The 27,879-nt window shown below is 54.1% G+C and overlaps 1 non-coding gene and 1 pseudogene across 1 annotated transcript; one reads left to right on the forward strand and one right to left on the reverse strand.

Annotated features, from left to right (window-relative positions):
* Nucleotides 1-11,331: 11,331 nt before the first annotated feature.
* LOC120604046 (uncharacterized) lies at nt 11,332-11,450 on the reverse strand (annotated as a pseudogene).
* An 11,918-nt stretch (nt 11,451-23,368) lies between these two features.
* Nucleotides 23,369-23,487, forward strand: LOC120604131 (5S ribosomal RNA). Its single transcript, XR_005653260.1, has one exon. It is a non-coding gene; the product is annotated as a 5S ribosomal RNA (ribosomal RNA).
* The last annotated feature ends 4,392 nt before the right edge of the window (nt 23,488-27,879 follow it).

The following is a 27,879-nucleotide window of genomic DNA, read 5'->3' on the forward strand; positions in this document are numbered from 1 at the left end:
AGCTGGACCTCAGCCTGCCATGAGGATCCAGGAACCCTTTTGGGGTGCTATTATGTTATTTCCTCCTCTGTGCCTGCAGAAAATGTGGTCTTAATACAGCGTGTCTGACAACTCGGGTGGGATTAAAGGGCGACCCTAATTGACCAAGGAGAGGGCTTCCCCCTGCTTACTCTCCAGAGTAATTCCACGTGGCAGGCATGATTATCATGCCATTCTCATGTCATTTGTGGGGGAGAAGATATCCAAACAGTCTGTGGCTGGAAGGCATGATGCTGAACAGGCACCGGCCCCTTAGGTACCCAGGAAGGGTGAAGCAGATGTCTCCGAGCTATGGCTCAACCAGAGGGAAGCTTGTCCCTGATCACACCACGCGGAAGCAGCTGCCTGTCTAAGGACGCATCCTAGGGCTCCAGAACCCAAGTCCATCGCTTTCCAGCTGGCTGGTCTTGGCGACACTCACGTTATTCATCTGTAAAATGGGGTTCTTGTGGGATTGAGTGAGATGATGCTTGTAAAGTGCTTGCCATGGTGTCTAGCACATAGTAGGTGCTGCTGCTGCTGCTTCTCCTCCTCCTCTTCCTCCCCCCTCCTCCTGCCTTCTTCATTTTCGTTTTTATTTTTATTAGGCCACTCCATTTTCCACCCTGCCGTCAGAGGAAATTTTCAAAATGTAGTTCTGGTCACATCACCCTCTTAAAACCCCTTCTGCTTATAACCCCCCAAAAGCCTTACTCTCTTAAAGCTGGGTTTCTCAACCTGACACTATTGACATTTTGGGCCTGATAGTTGTCTGTCGTGGGGGCATCGCGGCACTGTAGGATGTTTAGCAAACTGGCCTCTACCCACTAGATGCCAGTAGCACCCTGCCTGCCCCGCCAAGTTGGAAGGACCAAAAATGTTCGCAGACTTTGCCAAATGGCCCCCGGAAGCGTCGGCCCTCTTCTCAACCGAGAGCCACTGCCTTAAACCAAACCCAGAGCACTGTCACGGCCGCCCAGGCCTGTGCGGTCAGGCGCTCCGGCTCCCACAGACCCCTCTGGTTTCACCCAGCACAAGGCTTGCCCCTGTTCCCTTCGCCTCAGCCACTCCGGTCTCTCTGGGACTTTGTGCCCGCTGCTCCCTCTGCGAGAGGCCTGTCCTGGCCTCTGCACCTCCAGCTCATCGTTCAGACCGCGGCCCGATTGTGGCTGTCTCAAGAAATCCTCCTGATTTGCCCAAACAGGTCGAGTCCCCCCCAGTCTCGGCTCTCACTGCAGCAGCAACTTGCGTAGCACTCGTCAGAGTCGTCGCCTTGCGGTCATGTGTACGATTCTTTAATTAAAATGCGACCCCCTTCCCAGTGGAGTGGAAGCTCCCAAAGAGTTGGGAACGAGGCTTCTGTGTTCCCTGTTAGCCCTCAGTGCAGTTTTGATGAATGTTTGTTGGCCGAATGAATGAACGAGTTGGAGCAAGGCAGCTTCATCCCATAGGCCAGTGCTAGCCATCTCCCAGCCAGTGCCCTGGACCCCGGTGCAGAGAAAGACCCCTGGCTTGGATGGAGCCCGGGGGAATGACAAACAGTGCCATTTTTGTCCTGTTTTGTTTTTACACTTTTCATTGGGGTATAACATACGCAAAATAAAATGCGCTGGTCTTAAGTGTTCAACGTGATGGATTTTCACAAAGATAATCCTTTGTGCAGTCAATTCCCAGATCAAGATCTAGCACGTCGTCAGCACCCTAGAAGCTCCTTTGACCCTTGTACTCAACTCCCATCAGAAGGTGACCACTGACCTTCCCTTTCACCGTAGATGAGCCATGCTGGTTGTGGGTGCTGGATTAGTCAGACTTCTCCAGAAACAGAACCAATAGGATGTTTAAATAGACAGAGATTTATTTTAAGGAACTGGCTCACAGAGTTATGGAGGCTGGCAAGTCCAGAGTCTGCAGGGTGGGCTGGCAGGGTGAAGACCCAGAGAAGAGCCGATGTGTCATGTCAAGTCTGAATGTCATCCGCGGGCAGAATTCCTTCTTGCTTTCGGAAGTCAGTCTTTCACGCTGTTCAGGCCTTCAACTGATTCGACGAGGCCCACCCACTATAGAGGACAATCTGCTTTACCCAGAATCCACTGATTTAAATGTTAATCTCATCCAAAAACACTGTCACAGGCACATCCAGAATAATGCTTGACTGCACATCTGGGCACCGTGGCTCAGCCAAGTCGACACATAAAATTAACCTTCGCAGACGTCACATGACTGGAGTCACACAGCACGTCTTTTTTTGTGTCTGGCTTCTTTCGCCCGACATTGTGTCTGTGAGATTCATCCACGTGGTTCAGTGGCCGTAGTTCATTCTTTTCTTGGCTGTATAATACTCTTGTATTAGTATTCTACCATTTGTTTTTATCATTGGGGGACATTTGGGTTTTTTCCAGTGTGGGGTTATTACAGATAACACTGTCATGAATATTTTTTGATGGACATAAATGCTTGTTTCTGGCGTGTGGATTGGCGGGCCGCAGACTATGCCTGCTTTACCTAGCGGATACTGATGGGCGTTTCCTAGTAGACGTATCAGTTTACATTCCCACCAGCGGCACGTGAGCGTCTGGTTCCCTCCCATCCTCACGGAGACTGGGTGTTGTCGGTCTTTTGATTTCAGCCATTCAGGTAGGTGTGGATTCAGGTAGGTGTGGATTCAGGTAGGTGTGGATTCATTGTGGTTTGAATCAAGCCTTTGTTTAAAGAATCTCTCTTTTGGACAAGACCAAAAACAAACTCCCAGGCAGCTTGAGAAGTTTCTTTTAAGACCATCCTGTACATCAGTTTTCAGAGAGAGGGAAATTAGAGTTTACCTTGCGCGCCTCTCTTGCGGGCACTGTGCTAGGGGTTTCACAGATTTCATCTCATGTCACCCTCAAGACAACTCTTAAAAGATGTGGACAACCCTGGGGATAGGGAAGGGACAGGCAACACTCCTAGTCCCCCGAGCATGCAAATGAGATGTCAGGTTCTCACTCCCCGGGGAACTGATTCAGCGATTGCTTCGGTGACAGGCACGGTGTGAATGTGACAGATGTTCTTGAAGAGAGAAAGCTGCTTTCAATGGGAACCACTGCAGGAATCGGCTGGGTCTTGAGCACACGCGTTTTCTGCCCCGTTGGTCCCTGCGTCAGGGCCACAGGTTGCAGGCCGGGGACCAGAGGCTTCACCTGTGGTTTCCAGGGAGGCCTGCGTCCCAGCCAGTCCGTGTGGCATCAGCCCCGCGGAATCTGGGTCAGAAAATGTTCTCACCGCTTTTTCGTGAAAGTTACAGGTGAAGGTTATTTTGCTGAGGGAAGGCATTTTAAAAGAGTCCACTGTCATTGTCTCTTCTTTAAGAGAAGATATGTAAACAGAAGAGAGCAGGTAGACAACCAGAGCAAAAGCGAATCTTCAGATTTAAGACATATCTATTGAAAAAGCCAGCATCTTGTCCTTATTTTTCTCAAAAATCCACTGCAGACTGCATTTTGTGAACCACTGGGGTGATAGAAAAGTAAGTTTGGTTCCCAAGCCTGGTGCTTAGGCCTGAGTGACCTTGGCAGAGTCACTCAGCTTTTTGCCATCCAGTTCTGGGTAAAGGCCCAGAGGTTATCTGCAGGAAGCACGTGGCAGTGCCCAGCCCATGTTAGGCATCCAGTAAGTGTTAGCTGTTCGCTGACTGACTTTCTGTTGTATTTCAGATCTGCCATCCCTTGGCCACAAATGTAAAACCTCAAGCGACGTGAAAACAAAGTGCTTTTCTTATGTTCGGGCAACTCGCTTGGCAACAAAACCTGACGCGAGGCTGTTTTACAGTCTTTACCGATCCTCACTGGAGTGAGTATTCACAGGCTTTGCTCTGGAAATATTAACGTATTTGTTACTGAGCTGCTTCCCCAGACCTCACAGAGGGGGTGTCGTATATTGTGGTGCATCTGTAACGTATTACCTTTCTGCAACATGGAACGTCATGGATTCTGATGCACATCTGTGTTTCAAATGTCAGAAACTAAATTCGTATTTACTTAGGGGAAAAAAAGATATGTGTCATCTCTTGGACCTAAAAAAAGCCAGGGATAGTTCTGACCTTGGGCGCAGTTGAATCCAGGGACTCAAATGATATCTGTCTGTCTCTTCTCTCTCATCACTCGGCTCTGAGCATCTCTGCTTTTTTTGCCTTTTTTTTTTTGAGTGTTGGCTCCATTCCCATTCTTGCCTCAGACAGTGGCAGGGGACAGGCACCATCACGGGCTGTGTGGGTCACTCCTGCAGCCCTGCCTTGGGTGGGGGAGGATGGCAGCTTCTCCCCGGGACTGTGGGCACCTCACGCCAGCAGATGCCCGCTGCACCAGCTGTGAGCGACTTCTGTGGCAACCAGTCCTTCCCTCGGCGTCCCCTGTGCCAGGGAATGGCCAGTCTCAGTATTCTCCCGTAGAGCCTGGCTGTGGTTAGGTGACTGAGCCATACCAGTCACCATGGCCAGGCACGTGACCCAGTTGCCAGTTGCCGTGGTTGGTCCAGGCACTTGACCTAAGCTAAGCCACTTGGAGCCCTTCCCTGGGATTTCTCTAATCTCTGCTCATGACGTCATATGACTGTGAGACGACTCACTGGCCTCAGGGAGCAGCCATTCTGACAGAAAAGAGCCAAGACGGTAGAACAGAAGGCAGCGACCCCATTTACTGGCCACCTCTCTGTGGCGCGCACCTTGCACACGGTTCTCCTAAAGCATCTACCGGCATTGCGGCGGGACAAGTAGAACGTGCTGCGGCTCCTGGAGGTTCAGGCGCTTGACCAAGATTTCTCCTTGGCGGAGCCATGGTCGCGACACAGCAGGGTCTGCCAGGAAGCTCGGAGCCTCTGCACTGGTCCGTGGTCCGTGTGCCCGCCTCCCCTCTTGGGGACTCCCCAGCCTCGGAGCGTATCTCACCCCAGGAGAGCAGAGGGAGTCCTTCGAGCATCACAGTGAGCAAAGATGGGCGCATGCCCGGCTGGGTGTGGGGTGTGCCACGGACCCCGTGCCAAGGTCTCAGATGCCTGCCTCCCCTCCCCCGCCCGCCCTCAGGGCGGATGCATTTGGGGCCACAGTAGAAGCTCGTCTTATGAGTACCTGGGAACAAAGGGCTGCCTTCATGAAAGAGGAAGTCCCTTTGCCCAGCTCTGAGCCCAGTGCCCCGTTAAACAAACAGCTGCGAAGCACACCCATTCCAAAAAAGCGGTCGGGGAAAAACCCTCCAGCCTCACTCGGGCGGCCGCGTGCCCGGGGCCAGGCAGAGGAGAAGGCCCCGGCGGCCCAGCGAACGGCCGGAGGCGCCGTGGGGCCGGAGCGCCAGCTCCCCGCTCCTCCAGCCAGGACAAAGCTGCGTGCGCTCGCGAGCGGGGCTTCCCGCCACAGGAGCGGGGCTGGGGGCTCTCCCGAGGCCAGGAAGGCCCCTCGTGCCAGGTTTCAGCAACATCAGGATGTGGAGAAAGCCCAGCTCACCACATCCCCTTGGCGAACTTTGACAAGAGACGCACCAGCTTTCAACGCCGCTCTGTTCTCCATAAAAGGGTTCCATTGTGGGCACGAACTCCCTGGCTCCGGAGCTGGTTCCGTGCCCCGGCCAGAGCCTCACGCCAGGGGGCCTGGGCTCATCTACCCGCTTCGTGGCGTTGGGAAGCATCCCCAGGGTCTTGCCCAAGAGCCCCGCGGAGGAAGTTTCCTCTAGCTCCCAGAGCTGGCGGGAGGGCCCCGCCATCCTTCCTCTGGGCATTTGGGGCCCTGTGGTCCACGCTGTTGTCTCTCCCTGCCTTCCCCCGATATTCTCCATTTAAGCCCAAAGCACAGCCCAGCAAACTACTACCCTGGGGCCGAATCTGGCGCACGACCTATTTTTCTAAATAAAGTTTTATTGGAACAGCCATGCCCATCCATTTGCATGCTGCGTGTGGCTGCTTTTACCCTATCGTAATGGCAGAGTCGGGTCATGGCAACAGAGACTGTATGGCCCACAAAGCCTCGAATTTTTACGACCTGATCCTTCAAAGAAAAATTCTGGCCCACAGATGGTAGGTTCAAGGGGAGCGATAGAGAATTGAGTGTACGGTGTTTTCAGTCTCTGGTTCAAAAGGCTGATTCAGTCAAGTGCTACCCGAGCGTTACCCGTACAGCGAGCTCTGAGCGGTCGCTGAGGATGCGGGGTGGACAAGGCAGGCAGGCCGCTGGCCCTCGAGGGGAGCAGAGGAGACCACCTGCTCTGTGTGCAGCCACGCTGGGTGTTACAAAGGGAAGGGCCCTGTGCTGTGTGGCCCAGGCACGGGTCAGGGACGGCTCCCTGGTGGGGACAGTATGGCAGCCGAGACCTCGAGGATGAGCGGGAGTTACCAGGTCTGTGGGCTGGAGGAGAGAGCAAGGATGGAGAAGCCCATGGACCGAGGGCCAACCTGGGTGAGGCAGGACAGAGCTCCCGCCCCCAGGGGCGGAGGGGGCCCTAGCAGGAGACAGGAGGGACGAGCTTCCGGAATGGGCAGCCTGCGCAGGTCGGTGCCCCACGGCTGGCCTGCTGGGGCCTCCCTCCTCCCTGTACAAAGCTCAGCCTCAATTCGGATCCGCAGGCCGGTTCTTCTGAAGTGGCGTCGTCTGCTCCGGCAGCCACTGGCCAGGTGCGGGATGGCAAGTCTAATTTAAACTAATCAAAATGAAATGTTAACCGTTCAGATCTTCGGTCACACTGGCCATGTGACACTTGATGGCCCCTCGCGGCTGTCATGTTGGGCGGCTCAGACACTGCCCATCCGGTCGCCCAGGGAGCCCGTCCCCTGGGCGGTGCCTGAAGGGAGACTCGGGCTTAATCCTCCATGACAGGGTCACCTTGTGAGGACCCATCTCTCAACCGGAAAAATAAGGAGTCTGGGCTCCGGGATGCGAGCTTATCCGTTCAGAAGCTGTATGATCTTGGGCAAGTTACAGAATTTCTCTGAATTTCACTTTTGCCGTCTGCAGAACAGGCATAGCGTAGGTGCTCCGTCTGCACGGAAGGGATAAGCATTTTGAATTTTGCAGGTGGGTGAAAAACAATGTAAAACCTTCACCTTGAGAATCCCTGTTAGGGAGGGGGCCGACTCTGTGAAAACGAGGGGGCCTGCAGGCACTGTGGGGAGAGCAGGCTCGAGGGGTGGATGCGTGTGCCCTCTTGAGGCGGGAACTCTGGGAGGAAGCACAGGGAGGGGAGACGGAGAGGGGTCCCTCCAGGCTGGGCACTTCTGGAGCAGGAGGCTGAGGAGGCGGCTGGCCCGGTGTGGCTGAAGGTCCTTCCAGAACAGGGATGTGTGAAGACCAGTTAGCAGCTGTTTGCAGGCCGAGCTGGAGGCCCGTGTCCTGAGCCTGCCGCCCCCGCCCCCCTCCGCGAGTGTCTCAGGCGGGGGAGGAGGCGGGGGAGGGCGAGGCTGCTTTTCCATCCAGCCCTTCACGGTGTGGAAGGCGAAGCGTGGAGGCGGCAGGATCCATCCATCGTGTTGGCTCAGTGACGAGGCCTCAGTGTCAGAGCCCGAAGGACCCTGAGAAGGCCGGACCGACTGGAACCCACAGAATTCTTGGGGCAGCTTTGGACTTCCACAGGACGGGGAATGGGATCAGGGTCGTCGCAAGGCCCGGGAGGCCTGACGGACATGGGGGGTCACACCAGACCCCGATGCGAGGGCAGGGGCCCAGCCTCCCGCTCCGTGGCGCAGAGCCCGAGCCCCGCGCTCTGGAGGTGTGGGCGGGGCGCCGAGAACACCCATTGGCTTGGACTGGAGGTGAGTTCTTCATTCGTCTGTTCATTTATTCGTATGAATAATTGGGCAGGCCTGATGTGGTTGCGTGTGTCCAAAAACCCAATCCAATTTAAGGGGAAGAAAAAAGAATGAGCGACTTACATAACGGTCATCCAGAGGCCGGATCGAGTCTGGCCTTAGGGAAAGCTGGGTCCCCGGCTCCCAGAAGTGAAACAGGACCGAGTTCGCTCTCCTGTTATTAGTCCTTCTTTTCCGTCTTCACAGGAGGCTGCCAGCAGCTCCAGGCCAACGCGAGCTTCCTGATTCCAGAACTAGGGGAACAGGGAGAGCTTTCCAGACGCCCCAGTGACAATCTGATTGTGAGACATTGGCTCTGACGGGGTCACGTGCTTATCCCTGAACCCACGGATTAGAATGGTCTCACTGCTTGTGTCCTGTGGGCTGAGCCAGAGGAATTAAGGACCAAAGTCAGGGAACCGAGGACCAGAGAGAGAGCTGATGGTTTGCTGGGTGTGGGACAAGCGATGGCTGCCCTCACTGGCTCACTCAACGCCCTGGGGCTGGCTCTGGGGTGCAGCAGAGGGCAGGCCGGGCCCGTGGCCCTCACGGAGCTCACATTCTAGCAGAAGGGTTGATCCTCGTCCCGCTGGCCTTTGTCTGCTGTCCCTTCTGGCCTGAGTCCAGCCCAGAGAGAGGAGTGAAGTTAACTGTCCATTGTTATCGTGACACTTCCTGAGAGCAACAAAGGGCCTTTCACAGTGAGAACGACAAGCAAGTAGATGCGGGAGGACCTGGAAGTCACAGAATTTGGTTGTTGAGGTGCCAGATGGAAAATGCCCAACAGGTCATGTTTAGAGTTTGGAGCTAAAACAGACGGGCTCTGAAAAAAATCCATATAAGGCCGGCGTTGCGAGCGCGCCTTTTGGAGTGAAGGGCACTGGGCTGGGTCCGCAGGAACTGGAAACACGTGGGGAGTTCTGGAAAAGTCCTTGGACGGTGGGGCCAAGTTTTCTTCCAGGTTTCGCCTTCAGTCTGGCTGGATGCACTCCACTGGGGGCGGGGCGGCCTGGGGTGCCAGGAATCGGGCCTTGGGGTCTCATCCCTTTCCCTGCTACCAGGACCCCTTTCGATGGGGAGCTCTAGGCAGAGGGAGCAGCGAGTGACAACCCCGGAGGGAGAGAACGTGGAAAAGCCAAGGAACGAAAAGCAGAGGCTGGAGCAGAGACGGGGGGTGGGGGATGAGGGCTTGGCCAGGCTCGGGAGGAGCGAGGCGGCCAGGAGGAGCTCCGTTGTCATCCCGAGCGCCCAGGGCACCCCCGATGGGGTGAAGCCAGGCTGGCATGGGGTCGGGAGGCCGTGCGAGTTTCCCGAGGCTGCTGCAGAAAACGACCCCAAGCTGGGTGGCTTCAAACGAGATACGGATTCTCTCACACCTCTGGAGGCTGGAATTCCAAAATCAGGGTGGCACCTGGGACGTGCCCCCTCCGATGGCTCCGGGGAAGAACCCTTCCCGGCCTCTGTCAACTTCTGGTGGCTCCGGTCAGTCCTCGGTGTGCCTTGGTGTGCAGCTGCTCCTGTCTTCACGTGGCCTTCTGTGCGTGTCCCCACGCGTCCTGTCTGCCGAACACCAGTCATTGGGTATAGGGCCCGCCCTAACCCTGGTCGATCTCCTCTTACCTAATTAATATCTGCAAAGACCTTATTTCCAGATAAGGTCACATTCGAGGTTCTGGGTGGACGTGTATTTTGCGGGGGGTGCTACTTAGTTCACGGTGGTGGCCTGGTAACGATTTTTGCTTGGTACAAAGGACTCCAGGAGCATGAAGAATGGCTCGAAGGCCAGTGTGGAAGCAGGAGGCCAGCTTGGGGGCAGGAGAGAGGTGGGGAAACCTAGGCTACGGTGGGTCTGCTGGTCTTGAGGGTAGTGGGTGGAGTCAGAAGGTGCCTGTGACCCTAACTCAGCAGGACTTGGGGATGCATAGGATGTGGGCAGAGTGGAGGCGACACTTTAAGATATGCTCCAGGTTTCTGGGTGCCTTGTCAGCTCAGTTATCAGTGAACCCTATTTGGTGAGGCTTCACATAGCATGTGGAAAAAAAAAAATCAAAAGGCAGAGGACAGCTGGGGCATGTTTCCATCCCACGAGATTTACCCACAAGCTGCAGGAGGTCTCTGGGGACACCTCAAAACCCGGCTCGGCATGGAAGCAACACATAGAAGCCGCTGACGGCCCAGCCAGAGGATCAGTCACCTTCCCAGGGAGCTTGTTCTTCAGCGAGGGAATTGCTGGTGACGTGACCGAATGCAGTGTCTGCGGTCCTGGGGCTGGGTGACAAATCCACCTCCTCTTCCTCCTGACGTCCGAGGACACAGCCTGACACAAGGGCCAGGGGTAGGTGTTCAGAGTCTGCGTTTCTGACCCGAAACACTGGGAAGGGCTCCCAGCGTTTCTCCCTCGCCTTGCAGTCCCTCTCGGGGGCTCCTGCTTTCACACAGGTAAAGAACGTGGACCCCCCGGGCCAAGCTACCTGAAGAGTCTGCTGGTTTCCTGTGGCTGCTGTACCGAACTAACATGAACTTGGTGGCTTCAAAACGACAGAAATGTATTCTCTCGCAGTCTGGAGGCCAGAAGCCTGAAGCCAGTGTCCTTGGGCTGAAGCCACGGTGTCGGCAGGGCCGCCCTCCCTGAGGCCCCGGGGGAGGGTCCTTCCTGCCTCTTCCTTGAGTTGCGTCTTCAGCTGCCCCAGTCACATCTGCAAAGGTCACCTGTATAGGTTCCAGAGATCAGGTCCTCATCGTCTTCGAAGGGGCCTTTACTCTGACTGCCGCAGACTCCTTAATTTACAGTCGGCGTGGACAAGTTCCTTCCCTCTCTGTGCCTCAATTTCCTCATGTAAATACCGAGAAACTCTTTAAAAAAACCCCAACCTTGAGCTGGCCACAGAGTCATTCAAATAAAGACGTTTCCCAAGCTCCCTTGCAGCTTGACGCGACCACGCGGGGCGTCAGCAGAAGTTCGTGTGTGTAATTTCTCGGCAGCGTCCTCCTTCCCTTTCCTCATTGCTGTGGGTGGGAAGTTTGACGTGATGGCTGGAGAGCTGGAGCAGCCATCTTGAACCATGAGGTGAATTTGGGAGTGGAGGCCGCCGCTTCACAGGTTCTTAGAGGATTGAACAAGGGGCACGTGGAGAACGGCCTGGCACACGTACGTGCTCCATGATTCTCCCCCCCACCCCCGCACCCCTTGTCCTTCCCGCCCCTCCTTCCTCCTTCCCCTCCCCCGCTCCCTCCCTCATCCTCCTCATTGTCTCCACTCTTTGGTTCTGAGTCTGAGGCTCCTGGCTGCAGAGGCATCCTTGGCTGTGGCTTTCAGCCCTCTGACCTCTGGTGTTGGGGATCTTTGTGGGGTGCGTCCATGTGTGCCACCCCCACAGCTCACCTTTATAGACTTTTATTTGTTTATTTGTTTGTTTGTTTGTTTATTATTTTTTTTAGGCGAGGCAGCCCTTGGTTGACCTCACAGATTGCAAGGACCTCGACAGCTTACAATCCCTTATATTTTATTTTTCACGCCTACAGCCCCTGGTCTTCCTAGGTGGTCTCCCATCCAAGTACTAGCCAGGCCCGACCCTGCTTAGCTTCCGAGATCAGACAGGATCGGGCTTGTTCAGGGTGGCGTGGACGTAAACAGACTTTCTTGATTATTAACTAAAGCAACCAACGATGAAACAAAGCACTGTGCTGGGCACTTGGCATGCCTCGTCTCCAAACTTTATAGCAGTTATTTTGTACATTTGAAATGTCAACCTTAAATGATAATTTTGTAAATTATCATTATGCCAGAGATTGTGTTATCTCTATGAAAGTGGTAGCCTTGGTTCCTGGTGCTACAGGTGGGGAGGCCGAGGGTTCCGCGTCTGGGCACAGTGATGTGTCCTCTATCAGAGATCTTTTCTCCTCCAACAAATGTACTTTTCTTTATTTCAACACAGTACAACACAGATTTATTGGGAGAAAATTCAGAACGTGGGCACAGAAAATCGGAGCAGACTTGTCCGCCTAAGCAGTTTGTTCACTGCTGCCAGTTTATTAGGGTCTGTGGCTTACGAGTCCTCCAGGGCCAGGCTCCCTGCCGCTCGCTTTCTGTGTCCTCTCATGGCGGAAGGGGCGGGCACACTCAGGCGGGCTCCACCCTCGTGAGCTTAGCACCCCAAAAGGCCCCGCCTTCTGATACTGTCTCATCGGGGATTAGAATCGCAACATGAATTTAGGGGGTACAGTCAGTCAGCTCATAGCAAGTTCTATTCCAGGACCCCTTGTGCCACCCTTGATAGCCACAGCCACTTCCCACCCCCGGCAGCCAGCCTCTGGTCTCCACTTGTGTAATTTTGTCATTTCAAGAATGCTTTAGAAATGGAATGATATGGTCAGAATCTTGGACACTTTTCTTTCCCTCGGCAGAATGCCCTTGACTATTCTCCACGGAGGGTGTGAGGATGGTGTTCGGCTCGGTGGGTAGTTCACAGTGTGTCTCACTAACTCCCCCCCTCCCTCAGGCCACTTACTTTCCATTTAAAAGTTATTTTAAGGGATGCGGTGACAAATATCCTCGCAGCCGAGTCTATGCTTATGTGAAGATTGACTTCTGCGGGCAGATGCCTCGCACTGGACTGGCCAGGTCCCGCATGTCTTAAAAGCATCTTGCCTACTTGCCCGGTAAGAGCAGCCTCCTGGGTGTCCCCCTGCCACCTGGCGAGGGAGACTGCTGGTGCCCGCACCCCCGCCCCCATTCTGGAGGAGGCTGCTCCTGCGCCCCTAAGCTCATCTCGGGCTGGGGTTGCTGAGCGCGGACAGGACAGGGCAGGGCAGGACGAGGGCGGAGAAGCCGCCAGGACGCAGCGAGGGGCTCGTGGTCAGAGAGAGAGGTGCGGGCTCGGGTAGGAGCGTCCCAGTGTGATGAGAAGCGGCACGGCCCCTGTACTGACAGGACACGGAGGAGGGGGGACCCTTCGACCCCCTGTGCCCTCCCAGGCTCTTGGCGGGCGCTCTTTTCCTGTTTAAACGAGGTCACCCTGAGCGGCGTGGGAACAGCACGCTCTCTCCTTTCTACCCCGCGTGGTGACCGTCTTCCTGGTCCCCGCGCCTCGGCCTCTGGGAGAGTAGAGAAACCTTTTTCCTCCCTCCCAGCTGGCACCAGCCGCACACCCCCACTCCAGCCTCGGGGCTCCACCTGGCAGCGTCCTCCCCGCAGAGGTCCCCGACTCAGCCCTCGCCTCTTGCAGGAACCCCGACTCCCCTTCTCAGCGGGGCCTTCCTCACCACCCCGCAGCACCCCTAGTCCGCTTTCTCCGCTCGATTTTCCCGTTAGCGTTCATCACCATTCACGAGCTATCCGTGTCGTGTGTTTACATAGTTTTGTTTGTTTTCCCCCATTTCTGCTGTCTTGTTCCTTGCGGTGCTGAGAACAGTGCCTGGAAGCACTCAAGACATCTGTTGAATGGATGGGTGAATGAACGAATGAATGAATGAATAAAGGAATTGATGAGCAAACGAATGAATGAATTGAAGATGAAACAAGGAAGGAAGGAAGAAATGAAGGGAAGGAGGGAGGAAGAACGAACTCCCTCCAGCGTGGGGAAACCCGGGCCGGTGCGCAGGGGCAGCGTCCCCGCCGACGGACAGAGGGAGCTGAGGTCCGCTGCCGTCCGCCGCCTCGCTCCAGCCACTGCCGCCTGGTCTTCAGTTTTTCAGAATTGAGTGAAAAACCTCAATTTTCATGACCATAACCAGTTGAAGTTGCCAATATCTGACCGTCTTTAACCTACAGAAATGGTAATTCCATGTGATTCAAACTTCCTATACAATTCCTCCCAATTTAAATTGTTGCCAACAAATGCACAATGTCAGTAACAACAGCAAACACGTTGCTTGGGCCAGAGTGACCCATCCTTGAGCGGGGTGCTCCCAGGGCCACCAGTCTGCAAGCCTTGTGCAGGTGGACAGCTTCTAGTTGCCAGCCCCCAAGGCAAAGCAGCCGGCCCTGCCTGGGTCCATGGGACCGGGAAGGTGGTTTAGCAGAGAGGGGCTGGGCCTGCTGAAAGTGACAGGTTGGGGAGAAGTGAGAAGTGGGGTGAATCTAGCTGCAGACCCTGCAAGAAGCCTCTTCTCAGCGAGGGGCTTGTGTGCCCCGGGGTCTCGGGGAGCTGCAGGAGGCGGCATCACCTTTACTGGGCCCAGACTGAGCCCCTTCTCGCCCCTGGGGTGTGATTTCGTCAGGTGGCAGGAGTGTGTCAGCTCGGTGCTGCGTGTGATCAGATGCACAGATGCTGGAAACCGAGAAAGGTGCTAAAGGGGCTCCAGGGCAGTTGGGGGTGGGGCGGGGGAGTCGGGAGATGCAGCTTCAGGAAGTACAGCAAGCCTGGTACCCCGGACAGCCAGGGTGCCTTGGCGGGATGGGAAGGGTGAGGCCAGGCATGGCCGTCCCCTCCTGGCCTCGCGAAGGGGACATGCCAGCCAGGGCCCAGCCCGGGGGTTCAGCCTGTGCACCAGCTGCACCTGGGGGGTTCCCCCCTCCCCCCCGCCAAGCGCCCATCTCCTCTGGGTTGGGCACACACCCCAGGTATGGGCAGTTCCCTGGGCCTTCGTTGGCTCATGGCTGCATTCAGTGCTGAGCACGCATGCGGGGACATCTACGGCGGCTCTGGGTGCCGGTACCCGGCAAGGCCCCCGTGCTCCCGCTTCCGCATCCAGTGGGCCCGGGGGAGTAAGTTCGTCTGCAACGCAGCGTTGGGTGTTGCAGGAGCCCTGCTCCCCAGCCCAGCATCCGCCCGCTATGGGTTCCTCTAGGCCCTCCCTGGCTGTCTGCAAACACACCGTCTCCTCCTCTCCCCCTAGACCTGAAGGTCTATCAACAACGACCTGGGCCCCCTCCCTAGACATCAGAGAGGGGGTGTGCTGCTCCAGGCTAGGGGGAAGGATTTGACTTTCTCAGGGTGCTGGGGAGAGGAGCCTTCTCTCTGTAAAAGATCAGGTGTCATACTAAACAGGTGGAAGATTTCTCCCTGCCACGCGTCCATAGCTGTTTGGAACGGCACCTTTTCGTGTTGACACCAGCTTCTCCACTCTTAATCCATTCCCCGTTTAGGAAGATAAAGTGCAGCTCGCCGCCAGCGTTGAATTACCATCGCGGTGGCAATGCTGCGTTTTCTAGGATTTGACATTTTCAGCGATGGAGAATTACTATATTTTGTAAGTGAAAATACCACTACTGAAAACAGAATGCTATAAATAGGATGATGTCATTTGTCTCTAAAGATTATCGATATCCTAGAGCGCTGCGAAAATAAATACCCCGGCGAGTATTCTCGGGGCAAACAGGAAATGGGTTAAAATGATCGGGTTAACATTTATTGGGTGCCTCTATATGCCGGGCACCCGTCTGAACTTTAAGAGTATTGAGTCAGTGAAGCCTCACGACACCGTATGAGGTAGGGACCATCCCGACCTCCTGTTTGCAGTGTAGGAAATTCAGGCACAGAGAGGCTATGTAAGGAGCCCAAAGACACACAGCTAGAAAGAGGAGGAGCCTGGCACCTCAGCGGAGGGCTCCAGGTCTTGCCGTCTCGACCTCCATGCCGTGTTGCTCTGTTGGTAAAGCGAGGGCAGGGACCATGCCTGCGTCCTCAGCGTGGGGTCCTCAGCCTCTGGCTTGGACTAGAGGTTCAGCATCTACGTGTAGGATGGGTGGATGGATGGATGGATGGATGGATGGACGGATGGAGACATTTTTACCACAGTACGGCAGAGGACGCCTACTTCTGTGAGGGGCTGCTAGACTGTCTGGGCTGCTTTTGTTGTCATTCGTGTTTGGCAGATGCTTAGCTCTCGGTGCCTGGAAGTTGCTCAGGAAATGTCCCCGAGTGAACGAATGCGTGAGGAAGCGGGTGAGGAGAGAGCGGGTGATGACGGGAGAGACCGAGCGCCGACCGTGCGTCTGCTCAGAACGTCTTGCCTTCCCGAGGTCTGTTTCTTTCCTCGTTGGCTTCTGTTGGTTTTGTCCCAAATCCAGACCCTGGCTTTGCTTCTCCGTTTGCCTTCTGAGTCAGCACCGGGGGGTCAGGGTGTCGAGACACCTGGGTGACCTCAGGACATCCCTGGGAGCTCCGGGTTGTCCTAGAAGCAGCGCACAGTGGCTCCTGGAGAAGCAGTGGCCGTGTATCCTGAACTTGAGGCGGGACGAGCGGCACGTGCCACGCGCAAGGGCACGCCCGTGTTTGTTCTGTGCGTTCTCAGGCCGGGGCGCTGTGTGCACACTCTGCATTCCTGCAGGCATAATGTGCCCCCCATTCCTCGCATCCGGCCAGGTTACCGGCCCGAGAGGCCTGGCTTTGAGCCCTCCCCACACCTGGGGCGAGTTCGTCCCCAAGTGTCCTGTGAGCTCAGTGTCCTCATCTGTGAAATACAGGTCACAACTGGACCTTTTTTTTTTTTGCAAGATGATTCTGGTCGAATGATAAGGCAATCAAGCTGCGAGCTCAGGGCGAGGCCTGCGGGGACCTTAGTAAGTGTGGGGACACTGGTCCCTTCACGTGTCTGGGCATCGATTCACTTACGGTAGTGTCTGCAGGAGCCACGCAACAGAAGAGAGAAGGGTCATACTTGTCCACCCTCATCTTTGTGCTTGCTTTACTTTTTTTAAAGAAACGTGTCGTCTAATGAGAAGAGGCAGGATGGGGTGACTCGGCGTTAGTTCTGGAGATTTCTCATATTAGTCGATCTTTTACTTTAGGTTCTTTCCTGCAAAAATTCTCCAGCCAGAGCAGGCGTAGCCAAAGCCAACGTGGCTGTGGGAAGAGACGCTGCCCTTGGAAGGACTCGGGGACCCAGACTCCCGTCTGGGGCCACGGGGAGAAGGTCTGCTTCGGGTGAGTGCACAGATTGTCCTGGGGTGTGCTCGGCATGGGTTCTGGTGTTTTCCATCAAAGAAGAGGAATTTTGCTTTTTGGGGGGATGTGGTTAAGTGGCCTGAAGGGGCCAGGCCTGGAGTTACCCATCCCCCGCAAGAACCATTTCTACCTGCTTCTTTCTCCAACCTCTGGCAACACCTCCAGTGCCCGGCATCAGGAAACTAATAACAAGGGTGTCATCTATTCATCCATTCCTGCCTTCATTTATGGTGTTTACTATCGAATAAGCGGGAAGATTACAAACTGTGCCTGAAAACAAAGAAAACCCTCCTGGTTTTACCACTTTGCTTAAATCAGCTAAATCTGTTTGCATTTCCAAAAGTGGTGTGTAGCTGGAGGCATCGGGTTGTAGCAGGGACTTGGAAAACAGAAGCCGTGTTATCACCAGGGGGTGTTTGATGGGGCCATTAGCAACAAAGAGGCAGGTACCACCCTCAGCCTTCATCTGGGGGCCAGAGGCTTGGTCCTGTCGGGTCCACGAAGGAGTCAGTGTGCTGGTGGGAAGTATTGCTGGGGACCAAGGTGTCCCAGGAAACAGTCAGGTGAGGAAATGTCTGCCAGGAATGGCTGAGAGACACTGCCCCTTTCTGAGCAGGAGACTGAGGGTGGAGCCGGTCCGCGGGGGGCGGCCCACCGTAACCCCTTGTCCTGCCCCTGTCCCACGCCAGCCAGCGGACTGGCTCCCACCTGTCGACTCGGCCTTTCTTTGTTCGAGCACTTTCCATGGTTATTCCGAGTCAAATCTGTCATTCTTGGGGCAGGGAGGCTGAAGCCTGGGAGTTAACGCCTCCTCAGGGCCCCGTCAGCTGGTGACAGACAGGAGTGCTGTGGGAATCCAGTGTCCCCAGCAGCATTAAATTTTGTCACTCAGGTGGTAGCTGGCTTCTCTCACACCCCACCAGGTGATCTTGGGTCTCACCTCCCAGCTAATCCCTTACATTCAAATTCTTGCCTCAAGGTCTTCTAGAAGCTCCGCTCTGTCTGCTTCTGCCACTTAGGCAAGGAAGACAGACCATAAAACTGACACTGTGACTTAGCCCAGAAAGAAGCAAACACCCTCATTTGGGATTATTTGCCTGTAGGGGACTTTTCTGCAAAGCAGGAAGCTTAGAGGAATTCAGACATCTTTATCAAGTGCTTCCTTCTTACAAGGGGCTGAGATGCAGTGCTGAGGCCAGAAAGGCCTGGTCTCTCTCTCGCAGTTCATGGTCTGTGGGTGACTCCAAAGCCATGGTGCAGAGGGAGGGAAGGGACCGGTGTCCCAGACAGGGGGCCAGCCGTGCTGAGGGGCTGTGTGCCGGGGGCGCCAGCCGTGCCGGTGCATAGCTAGCCCATGAGGCGGGGTGGCGGGAGGTGAGAAGCAGGGAGACGAGGTCCAGGGGGGCAGCCTGAGAGGTGCTGTCTGTAGCTGTTGGAGGACTTTGCCTTGGGAGCTGTAAGGGCAGTGATGGGCTTTAGCAGGCCCGGCTGACAGAACCCGGTTTACATTCCGAAGAGCTCACTGTGGCTGCTGTAGGAGCCAGCCGGAGTTTATCTAACGATCCCTCCTACCCCCTGCCCTTCTCTCCCTCCCATGGGACCAGGGGCAGGAAGCCTGGGATTTGCCACAAGGGAAGTGACAGTTCCACGCGAGCCAGCCCGCTGCACGCCGGTTCTCGAGTCTCGTCTTGCCGGGCACGTCGCCGTTTCCAGAAGCGTTTTACCGCAGCACGAATGAGTGGGGCTCGGTGCGGCCTTGTGTCACAGGTGGGCTTCTCTCTGGCTGGAGATAGGGCTCCTGTCGGAGGACCAGCCCCTGAGAATCCCTCCTGGATCGGATAAGCAGACTTTGGCGAATGGGAGGTTCGAGGTGGTGCCCAGCTCTGCGGTTTGGACGGGTCCTACAAGCGAAGGGGAAAAAGAAGGGGGAGCCCAGCCCGAGACACGAAGGCAGTGTGGGGGACAGGGCAGGCAGCGGGCCACTCACAGGCCCGCTCCGTTACCACAGTCTTGCCGACCACTGCCAGCCCACCCGGCAGGACGCCACGTTTGCAGGCGAGTAGACCATCCTGTTGATTCACTAACCTTCCTTCCTGAGGGGCCTCCTTTGGAAGTAAAGGGGGTGGGAAGGAAGGCCAGTGGGAGATTTTGTAGACAGCTTGTGGGGAAATAAGCTGTCCTTCACGTTTAATGATATGGCTCAGAAACTGTAAAGCCTTTTCTTATTTGGTCATTTGATGGTCCTGAACTGAACGAGGCACATTTTCTTGCCCAGTGGCCCGTGGCCACGATCTATAAGAAATCAGGCTGAGGGTCCATGCTGTGGGCTTGTGAGGGGGCCGTGGAACCACACAGACACCCCACTGAGGCATTTTTTAGGACATCTATTGTTTAGATGGACAGAGAACAGGGTCACCTGCAGTTGGTCTACGCAGGTCTCAGGGTTGCTGGCTCTGGGTTGGGAGCCCCGCTGTCCTCACGGGCTTCCTCCCTCCAGCAGGCTAGCCGGGGCGTGCCCTCACGGTGGTCACAGAGGTCCGAGAAAGGGAGCAGACGAGCACAAAGCCTATGGAGAATCAGCTTGAAACCGGCACACCATTTCTCCCGGCCCACAGGAGAGCTCGCCCCTCCTTCCCCGCTTAGGAGGTTGAGAGAGGGTCGGGGAGGAGGGGCGGCCGTCTCGTGCAGGAGTGGAAGCCGAGGGAATCACAGACAAGGCCGGCCAGCTTGGGTTCCTGAAACTACCGCCCATCTTTGAAGTTCCCACGATGGGAGAAGAATAAGCCCTTATCATTTAGGCCGCTCTTCGGCATGATGCTCTTAATCGCAGCCCGAAGCTCTCCTAATCAATACACCAGAGTCCCCTAGACACTCTTGCCAAAGTCTCTGAGTGAGCAAGGCCATGGGCCAGGGAGTGAGGACCCCAGTCCTAGTGTCGGGCCTCCTTGTGGATCCTGAAGCGGGGCTGCTTGCTCTTGACCCACTGCAGGGTTTGGAGGATGATGTTCCGGGTCTTATTCCAGAGCCTCCTCTCTCCCGGATCCCGGCGTGTGGCTAGGGCAGGGTTCCTGTTTCTCTTTCGTGGCACCATTGACATTTTGGGCAAATGTTTCCTTGTCGCGGGGCTGTCCTGTGCATGTAGGATGTTCCACAGTGTCCCTGGCCTCTACCCACGCAATGCCAGGACCACCCTGTCCCCAAGTCGAGGACCGCTGCGTTGGAGGATAGTCTGGAGACAGATTCGAAGGTTATCCACCCAAGTCCCGCATCTCCCTCTTTCCTGTCATACCCGTTTCTTTACGTGTCAGGGTTGTTGTGCCTAAATTCTCATGGTCAGGGCGCAGTGACACAGGACTCTCTTGCAAATGGAGGACCCTCTGCAGATGGCCTCGCCGTTTTGCCAGAGATGCTAGAGAGAAGTCCGAATGCCCCCGGACCGAGCCGGGACCTTGCCAAAGCACTCAGCTCGTTTCTTCCAGTTGTTCTCGGACGGAAATGGGGCCACAGCTCGAAGGCTGGTTGATACCCATGGACCTGGCCCCGAACCGCCACGGAGAGCAGGTTGGACCTTTTAGAAATAAGAAAATGTCTCCTTACAAGAATGCGAGCACTCCTAGATTTGGGATGAGTAAGGTGGGAAGGACGGAGGCCGAGCTTTTGGTGGCGTGCATTTCCAGCACCCAAGTGGGCCCCGAGGATAAACAGTGTTCGGAAAACCTCATTGTAAGGAAACGGCCCCGGATGAGGGGTGGCCGGCAGCCAGCACCCCTCACCCCCCGCAGAGGCCCGTGCACCAGCCCAGGCTCTCGACAGGGAGGCCGGGATGTTGAGTTTTGTCTAACATCTTGGAATGATTCATTTATTCCTCTGCTCTCAATAAAACCCACCGGCCTCGCGAGAACCTTTCAGTCATCACTCTGTTTTGTGTAAAATAAATTGAATCCATTGGCGTCTGATTCATCTCCACCAAATGCAGCAAAAATAGTGTTTTGTGAGGAGTACTTGCTGTCGATGTGAGGGAAAACCTCAGCAAAAAAAAAAAAAGAAAACTTGCCTTCTGCACTTTGAAAGCAAGAGTCACATCTGATGACCAAAGCTAAGGTGAGTCCCAGCCGAGCTGGCGGCTGGTGTGTTCCGCCCCCACGCCCACCTGTGGGCACCCGCCCAGCCCGCCCAGCCTCCCCTCCAGCTCTGGCCACTGGCAGGTGATTAAGCCTCTGTCAGCGCAGCCTTCCTTTTTGGCCCAGCCTTACTGGTGCCAACAATATCCCTCTTCTTACTCGGGGAGAAGTTTCTGTCTGACCCCTCGTCTCTCCTCTTGGCTCCCTCTGTTAATCCTCAGAGTCGGAGCAGAACTCCGAATGTGTTTTTTCCGCAGATAAATTGAAAAAAGGAGGCAGGTGCCAGAGGTTTCCAGCCGGCACTCGATATTCTTTCCTCCCGGCTTAGGGGTGAAAAGGAGCACTGTTTTATGACTCTGAGGATGCGGTCTCGCCCCAAGAAGCTCCTTGAAACTTACTTAACTGCAGGCGAACAGAAATTCTATGCGACCTGCGTCAGATAAAGGAGGAATTTATCGGGCCCTGTCGTTGAAAAGGCGTGTGGTTTCGGGCGCAGCTGGATCCAGGAACCAAAAGATGCCAGCAGCGGTCACTGTCTGGGTCTCAATCTTGCCTTCCTCTCTGGACTTCATTCTAAGGCAGATTATCCCCGCCAGGGGGGCAGAGGCTGCAGGTTATCACTGCAGAAACTCCAAGGAAAATGGATCTGGAACAGGCAAAACTGACACGTGTTGGTCTCCACCCAGCTGACAGGTGTCCGTGCAACTGCTTGTATTAAAAAAAAAAAAAAAAAGTTATCTTTATATTTTCTGGTCCTTCCCAAACGTTCAACAGGATCATGAGCCGAGTTAGGGATGATTTGGTCACAAACAACAGATACCCTCTCAAACTCGCGTAAGCACAAAACCATCTTTTTAAAGACTTTGAGGGGAGTCAGGTGGGCAGTGAGGCTGGCCCTGGAGGGGTGAAGGAGGAAATCGGGAGTCTACTAAAGATCAGCGTGGCGCCCTGTAGGCGCCCCCCATGACCTCTGCTTGTCCCTGGGGTTGGCTTCCTCCTTCCTCCGCATCAGATGTTTTGCTGCCCCTTCACCCCGCTCCCCTCGGCGCCCCCTCCCCGCCCCCCGCTCATGGGACACAGGCCGCTGCAGGCAGCTCCCACGGGCTCTCAGAAGTCACTGTGCTCCCTTCCAGCTCCCAGGAGAGGGCATCTGATTGGGCCGGCTTCGGGGAGGGATCACCCTAGGTCCAGTCAGCTGTGGCCAGGAGACAGGACACAACCTGTGTCCCCGCCATAGGCACAGTGGGAGCTGGTCGCCTGGGGGGAGGGGCATCCTGCTCCTGTCTCAGGCAGACCCCGCACGCGGGTGTCCTGGTTTGTATCGCCTCTCGCTTTTTGGAGGGCTTCACCCCTGAAACTTACCCCTTCCTCCTCCGTATCCTCTGTTCTGCTCCCCTGTACCTCCACAGCCAGCCTCCGGGCCATGCCCATAGGCGCTGTGTCTCTGTGCTACTGACACATGGGACCCGTTCTCTCGGGGGAGGAGCTGTGCGGTGCATAGTAGGATGTTAATAGGATCTGACCTTTACCTACTAGGTGCTATTAAATGCTCCCCACCTAATTATGACAATGAAGAATGTCTCCAGACATTGCCAGATATCCCCTGCTGGGCGAAATCGCCCCCAGTTGAGAAGCACTGCGCAGACCTTCCAAGATGCCTCGACATCACGCTGTTTAAAGAAGCCACCGCCCTTGACCACAGGTCCCACGCTCTGCCCATGGCGTTTTCTGCTCCCCTCATAGCAAGATCTCTAGAGAGGGGCTGGTTCTCACAGAGTACTCTTCTCCTCTCCTTGGATTTCGTGCCCATCATGGCACTGAAACGGCTCTAAGGCATTGATGACATACCTCATTAAAGCCACCAGACCACTCCATTCTCAATGAACTTGACCTCTCAGAGCAGTTACTACCACTAATGCTCCTTCCTTGAAACCGCTGGATTCCTGTTCCCTACACACACCTGTGTTCTTTCTAGCTCACCGGCCGTTTCTTCTTAGTCTCTTTCTGGAAATTTCTCTGCTCCTAGGGGTCTGACCTAAGCCCTCTTCTCTTGCTGTAGTCACTAGCTAGGGGACCTCACCTTGTTCTGATGGCTTTCCAGTAGATCTTCTGCCTGGATCTTTCCCCTAAACGTTGAACTTATATTTCCAGCTGCCCACGTGACGTCTCCACCTGGACACCTACAGGTCTGTCAGGTCTGACATAACCAGACCAGAGCAGTGGTCCTTCTACCTCCCGCTTTCTGCCCATAACAGCCCATGGTGTCACCATCCGTCCAGTTCAAGCCCAAGATCTAGACGTCGCCCTCAGTGACTTCCCTTACTTATTCAGGAAGTCTTACCAGCGCGATTTCCAGATCCATCCACTTCTCTACCCTCCCTTCCCCAAACCTCAAGTTTTGGCCCCATCATCTCATGTCCGGGTCCGGCTGTCAGCCGGCCCTCGCGAGGCTCGTGCCCGTGACCCTTTCGCTCACACAGTCTCACTTCCACAGGCCATTTAATCAGATCGTGTTACACCCTTTATTTAAAACCCTCCAAGTCCTACGGCCACGCCACCCTGAACGTGCCCGATCCCGTCTGATCTCGGAAGCTAAGCAGGGTCGGGCCTGGTTAGTCCTTGGATGGGAGACCACCCAGGAAGACCAGGTGCTGTAGGCGTTTAAAAAACAAACAAACAAACACACCCAACACCCTCCAAGCCTTCTGATTTCACTTAGAACAAAATCACAGCACTTCCCTTGGCTCCCAGAGACCTCCCCGTTCCGCTCATGGTACCTCTTTGAGCTCACCTCTTCCGGTTTACTAACTTGCTCCCTGTTCTCCAGGCACACGCGCCCTCCTCCTGTCCCTTACCCAGGCCGGGTTCTTTCTCATCTCAAGGTCTTTGCACTCGTGGCTCCTCCTCCTCCTCCGCAGGTGGCTAGTTTATCATTCCGGCCTCTGAACAGCCCGTCAGAGAGCAGCGCCAGCCCCCTAGACACACGGAGACACCTCCAACCTCTCTCTGGGACGCCACCCTCAGAGCGTCTTCATCACCCTTATCTGCACCTGACGTTGTTATATTTGTTAAATGTTTACTGTCTGCTCAGTGGACTAGAAGGTTCTGATGTCAGAGATTCTGTGTGTCTTGTTACCAGTTTTTGTCACATAGAAGGCACGCAGTACCTGTAGACTCAGTGGCTTGCGTAAGTACCTATATCAGTCAGGGTCCGGTTAGGAAAGTGGAAACCACAGAAGTTATTTAAACAGAAAGAATTTGATGTAAAAAATCCATTCACCAGCTATTTGAGGACTAAAATGACCACAGATCGACAATAAAAACAGGAGATACAGTTTTATAAAAAAGGAAAAGTTAAGGATCATAGACTATGTTAGTATTATCAGCGGTTTAAATAAAAATCCTGGATAAGTTATAAAAATTATTAATGAAAAAATAAAGTCTACTTGATTTTGTAAATTTACATATAATGATCTAAACTTAATTTCAACAGAGCATTTGGCTTTCTAAATCAATTTTTAAAAACCATTTTTTTCAAACCAGAAGCATATTAGACAAGATTACAATATTCGTTTTTAATAGATTTTTAATTTTAGAATAGTTTTAGATTTACAGAAAAATTACAAAGAGTACAGTTTCCATATATCCCATGCCCCATGTCCCCTATTAACAGATTATTATACATCCGTTATGATTAATGAACTATTCTTGATTCATTATTATTAACGGAAGTCCATACTTTATACAGATTTGCTGAGTTTCCCCCAAATGTCCTTTTTCTGGTCCAGGATCCCACCCAGGTCACCGCGTTATGTTTCATTGTCATGTCTTCTCAGGCTCCTCTTGGCTGTGACAGTTTCTCAGATGTGACAGTTTGAAGGAGCACTGACCATATATTTTGTCCCTCCCTTGGGATTTATCTGATGTTATTTTCACAAACAGACGGGGGCAATAGGTCTGGGGGAGAAACACCCCTGAGGTGACATGGCTTCTTTTCACATCACATCAGAGAGAGGTACATACTGTCGACATGACTTATCACTGTGGATGTCAGACCTGTCACCTGACTGAGGTGTTCGCCAGGTTTCTCCACTTTACCTTTAAAGGTTCTTTCTTCCCTTCTTCCTGTCCACTCTTTTCTTATCCCATAGTCTCTGTGCTATGGAATATCGATGATGTCATTCCACGCCCGCATTAGATGCAAGAGGGAAATAAAACGTTATATCCATTTGAATACATTTGGAACAGAGTTTCTTTGGGTTTTTTGTTGTTGTTATTGTTGTTTGTTTTTTTTTAAAAAAAAGCCTTTTCAAAACATGCGGTTTCCTCAAGGGAAGAGGGCATTCTGTTCAAAAAACGTGGTTGCCCGCAAAAAATAAAATCTGGAATGATGTTTGGTTCCTTTTCCATGGTGATGCCATTCGTGTTTGAATGACTTATTGAAAGAAGTTTATTTCTCTCAAGTTTCCAGTCTTCCAAGTACTGTGAATTTATGGGGAGGGGGAGTGATTCAGATGATTGGGGACCCCTGAGTTCTCTCGTATTGGATACGTTGTGTGCTTTAGAAATGTTATTGCCTGAAGAAATTGGTCTGTAAGCTTCCTTACAATACATATGAGACTTCTCATTTTAAACAAACAAATCTCCAACATCCCGCCTCTGTGCCCCTAACAACCTGACCATCGTTTTTCTTTTTTTCTCGAGTAATTTTGGAACAAAATAAAAAAATGTACATTCTTCACCAACGGCAGCCAGCCTCTTTTCTTTGCTTTGTTAAAGCTGCTAGATATTACTTGGCCTTAAAAAAGGCACCTTGAGGTACAAGGAAGCAGGAACTAGATGAAGGTAGCACTGGCTTGAAGGGCGTGTTCGTGAAAGGGAGATACTGCGCATCGCTGGGCAGCTGGATCGGCCCGGAGTGGTGGCTTTGCTGATGGGAGTGTGGCGTCCTGCCAGTGACCCAGCTTGCTTCTCTGGATACCTGGGAAGCTCCTGGGCAGCTTAGCACATACTGCAGGCTGGAGCGTGGGAAGGATGCGCGTGCCCATGTCACAGCTTTACATGGGGATAAGGTTCTACACGCTGTCTGCACATCAGCATTCTTCTGGTGGAAGACAGCGATGGCAAGTGACTGCCACCCAGCTCAAAACGACTTAAGCAAAATGATCGTTCGTCGGCTGCCCAAATCCAGGTGGGACAGTGCCGCTGGGCCTCTGAAATGGTCTGCTGCCAAGGACGGGTCAGCCACGTCCTCGAGTCAGGAGGAATGCGCAACAGCTTGTGCAAGGTGGACCTTTCCTGGTCGGCTTCCTTGCAGGGCACATCGGCTGGACCGCTGTGGACGCTGGGGCATGTCCGTCGCCACAGAGCCCCAGACCCCACTGTCATCCACTTGAGTCATTTAGGAGGCCCGCCTGGCCCACGCCTGCCGTGCCCCTCTCTGCTGCTCTCGTCTGCTGCTTCTCGGGTTGCTCAGCTCAGACCCTTTCTGTTCCTCCCAGTGAACGGCCCGTGGGCTTTCCTGCAGCGCTGAGCCAAGCCCAGACCCGGGGCGGAACCTTGTGCAACTTGATGGCCGGAGAAAACGTTGGCGAGATTCTCGGGAGGGCAATACTGGGTGTAGAATTTCTCAGGACTCGGGTATTTAGAAATACGCGCCTAGAGAGCGATCCCTCTTGGTGCTGTCACCCCCTCCGCACCCTTAACTTCATATTCGCACCAGCATTTGACGCCGTGGGAGGATTCCACCAAGTGTGTGTTATTTCAGCACATTTACGCCGAAGAGGCAAGGAAGGCCTGGCTGCGTATTTTGCGTATGTACGCGCGCTCTTCGCGTATACACCCTCCGTTCCCACGCCGTGTCCTGCCTCAGCCAGAGTAGAGGGGAGTCCATTTAATTCCCACCCGTTGTCCTATCCTGCCTTATCCCGTCCAAGCTTGTGTCCGCAAACCCTGTTTACAGTATCTCGTGCATGATTGATGGAATTTTTAAGAGTAATTCTCACCACACCCAGTGCTTTTTATATGGACGGATTTAGAACCCAGACAGGGTGATTCTTGGGTCGGGAACCAGGAAGAAGACAGGCAAGGCCCAGGTCTGCATGGAACGTACGTTCCAGTGGGAGTTTTCAGCTTGGCACGGCCGGGATTCAGACTCAAGTTCGCCAGGCTCACAGGCATCGCATCCTTCCGTGGCTCTGATGAACTGAGCCAATTCGCACCCACCAGATACCAACGCCAGCGTTTACAAGACATCTTGCAACCACACAGTGGATGGGGAAACATGGCAAAAACACAGGAAACAACTAGAGATTAATGAGACATTTCCTGCTTGCTACCTGTGTGATCTAAGGCATGTACCCAACCTCTCAGATCTCTGCTTTCTTAGGTTATGTAATGAGACCTGTTATAATGAGTCCCCTACACGGCGTTCATGAGGATTAGAAACGGTGATACCGATCAGCATTTATTGGACATGTGTCGTATTGTGCTGAACATTTTACATTCATTACATCCTTTAATCCTCCCGACCATCCTAGGGACTGGTTCTGTCATACCGCTGTTTTACAGATAGCAAACCAAGGCTCAGAGAGTTTATCAGCCATTCCTAGGTCACACCGCTTTTAAGAGATCTTGAGGAAAAATGGTTCTACAAACGAGGAAAAGGAGCATCGGTGAGGATAATTGACATGGCTTGCAAAGTCGTGGAGAGGTGAAACAGCGGTGACAACTCACATTTTTCAGACCACGGAGAGCTCGACGTGGCTGACACGGTCTGGGAGTTACTGGCACCGTGATCATCAGCATTGACAAATGAGGACGCCGCGGCCTGCACAGGGACACAGCGTGGGGACCCGCTCGGAGCCACATTGCATCGCGGGGCCTTGCTAGTCACACACCCTTCCTCCGGCCTGTGTGTAAACGTCAGCACACCACGTACTGCGGCTTTCCCATCGAAGCTGTTCCGAAATTCCTAAATGATTGGGAAAGCAATTCACGGACGGTAATATGTAAAAGCACGGGGGTTCTTGCTTTAAAGTAACACCACCTGG

The sequence above is a fragment of the Pteropus medius genome, unplaced genomic scaffold, assembly GCF_902729225.1.
Source record: "Pteropus medius unplaced genomic scaffold, Ma_sr-lr_union100, whole genome shotgun sequence".
In the NCBI taxonomy this organism is placed as follows: Eukaryota; Metazoa; Chordata; class Mammalia; order Chiroptera; family Pteropodidae; genus Pteropus; species Pteropus medius.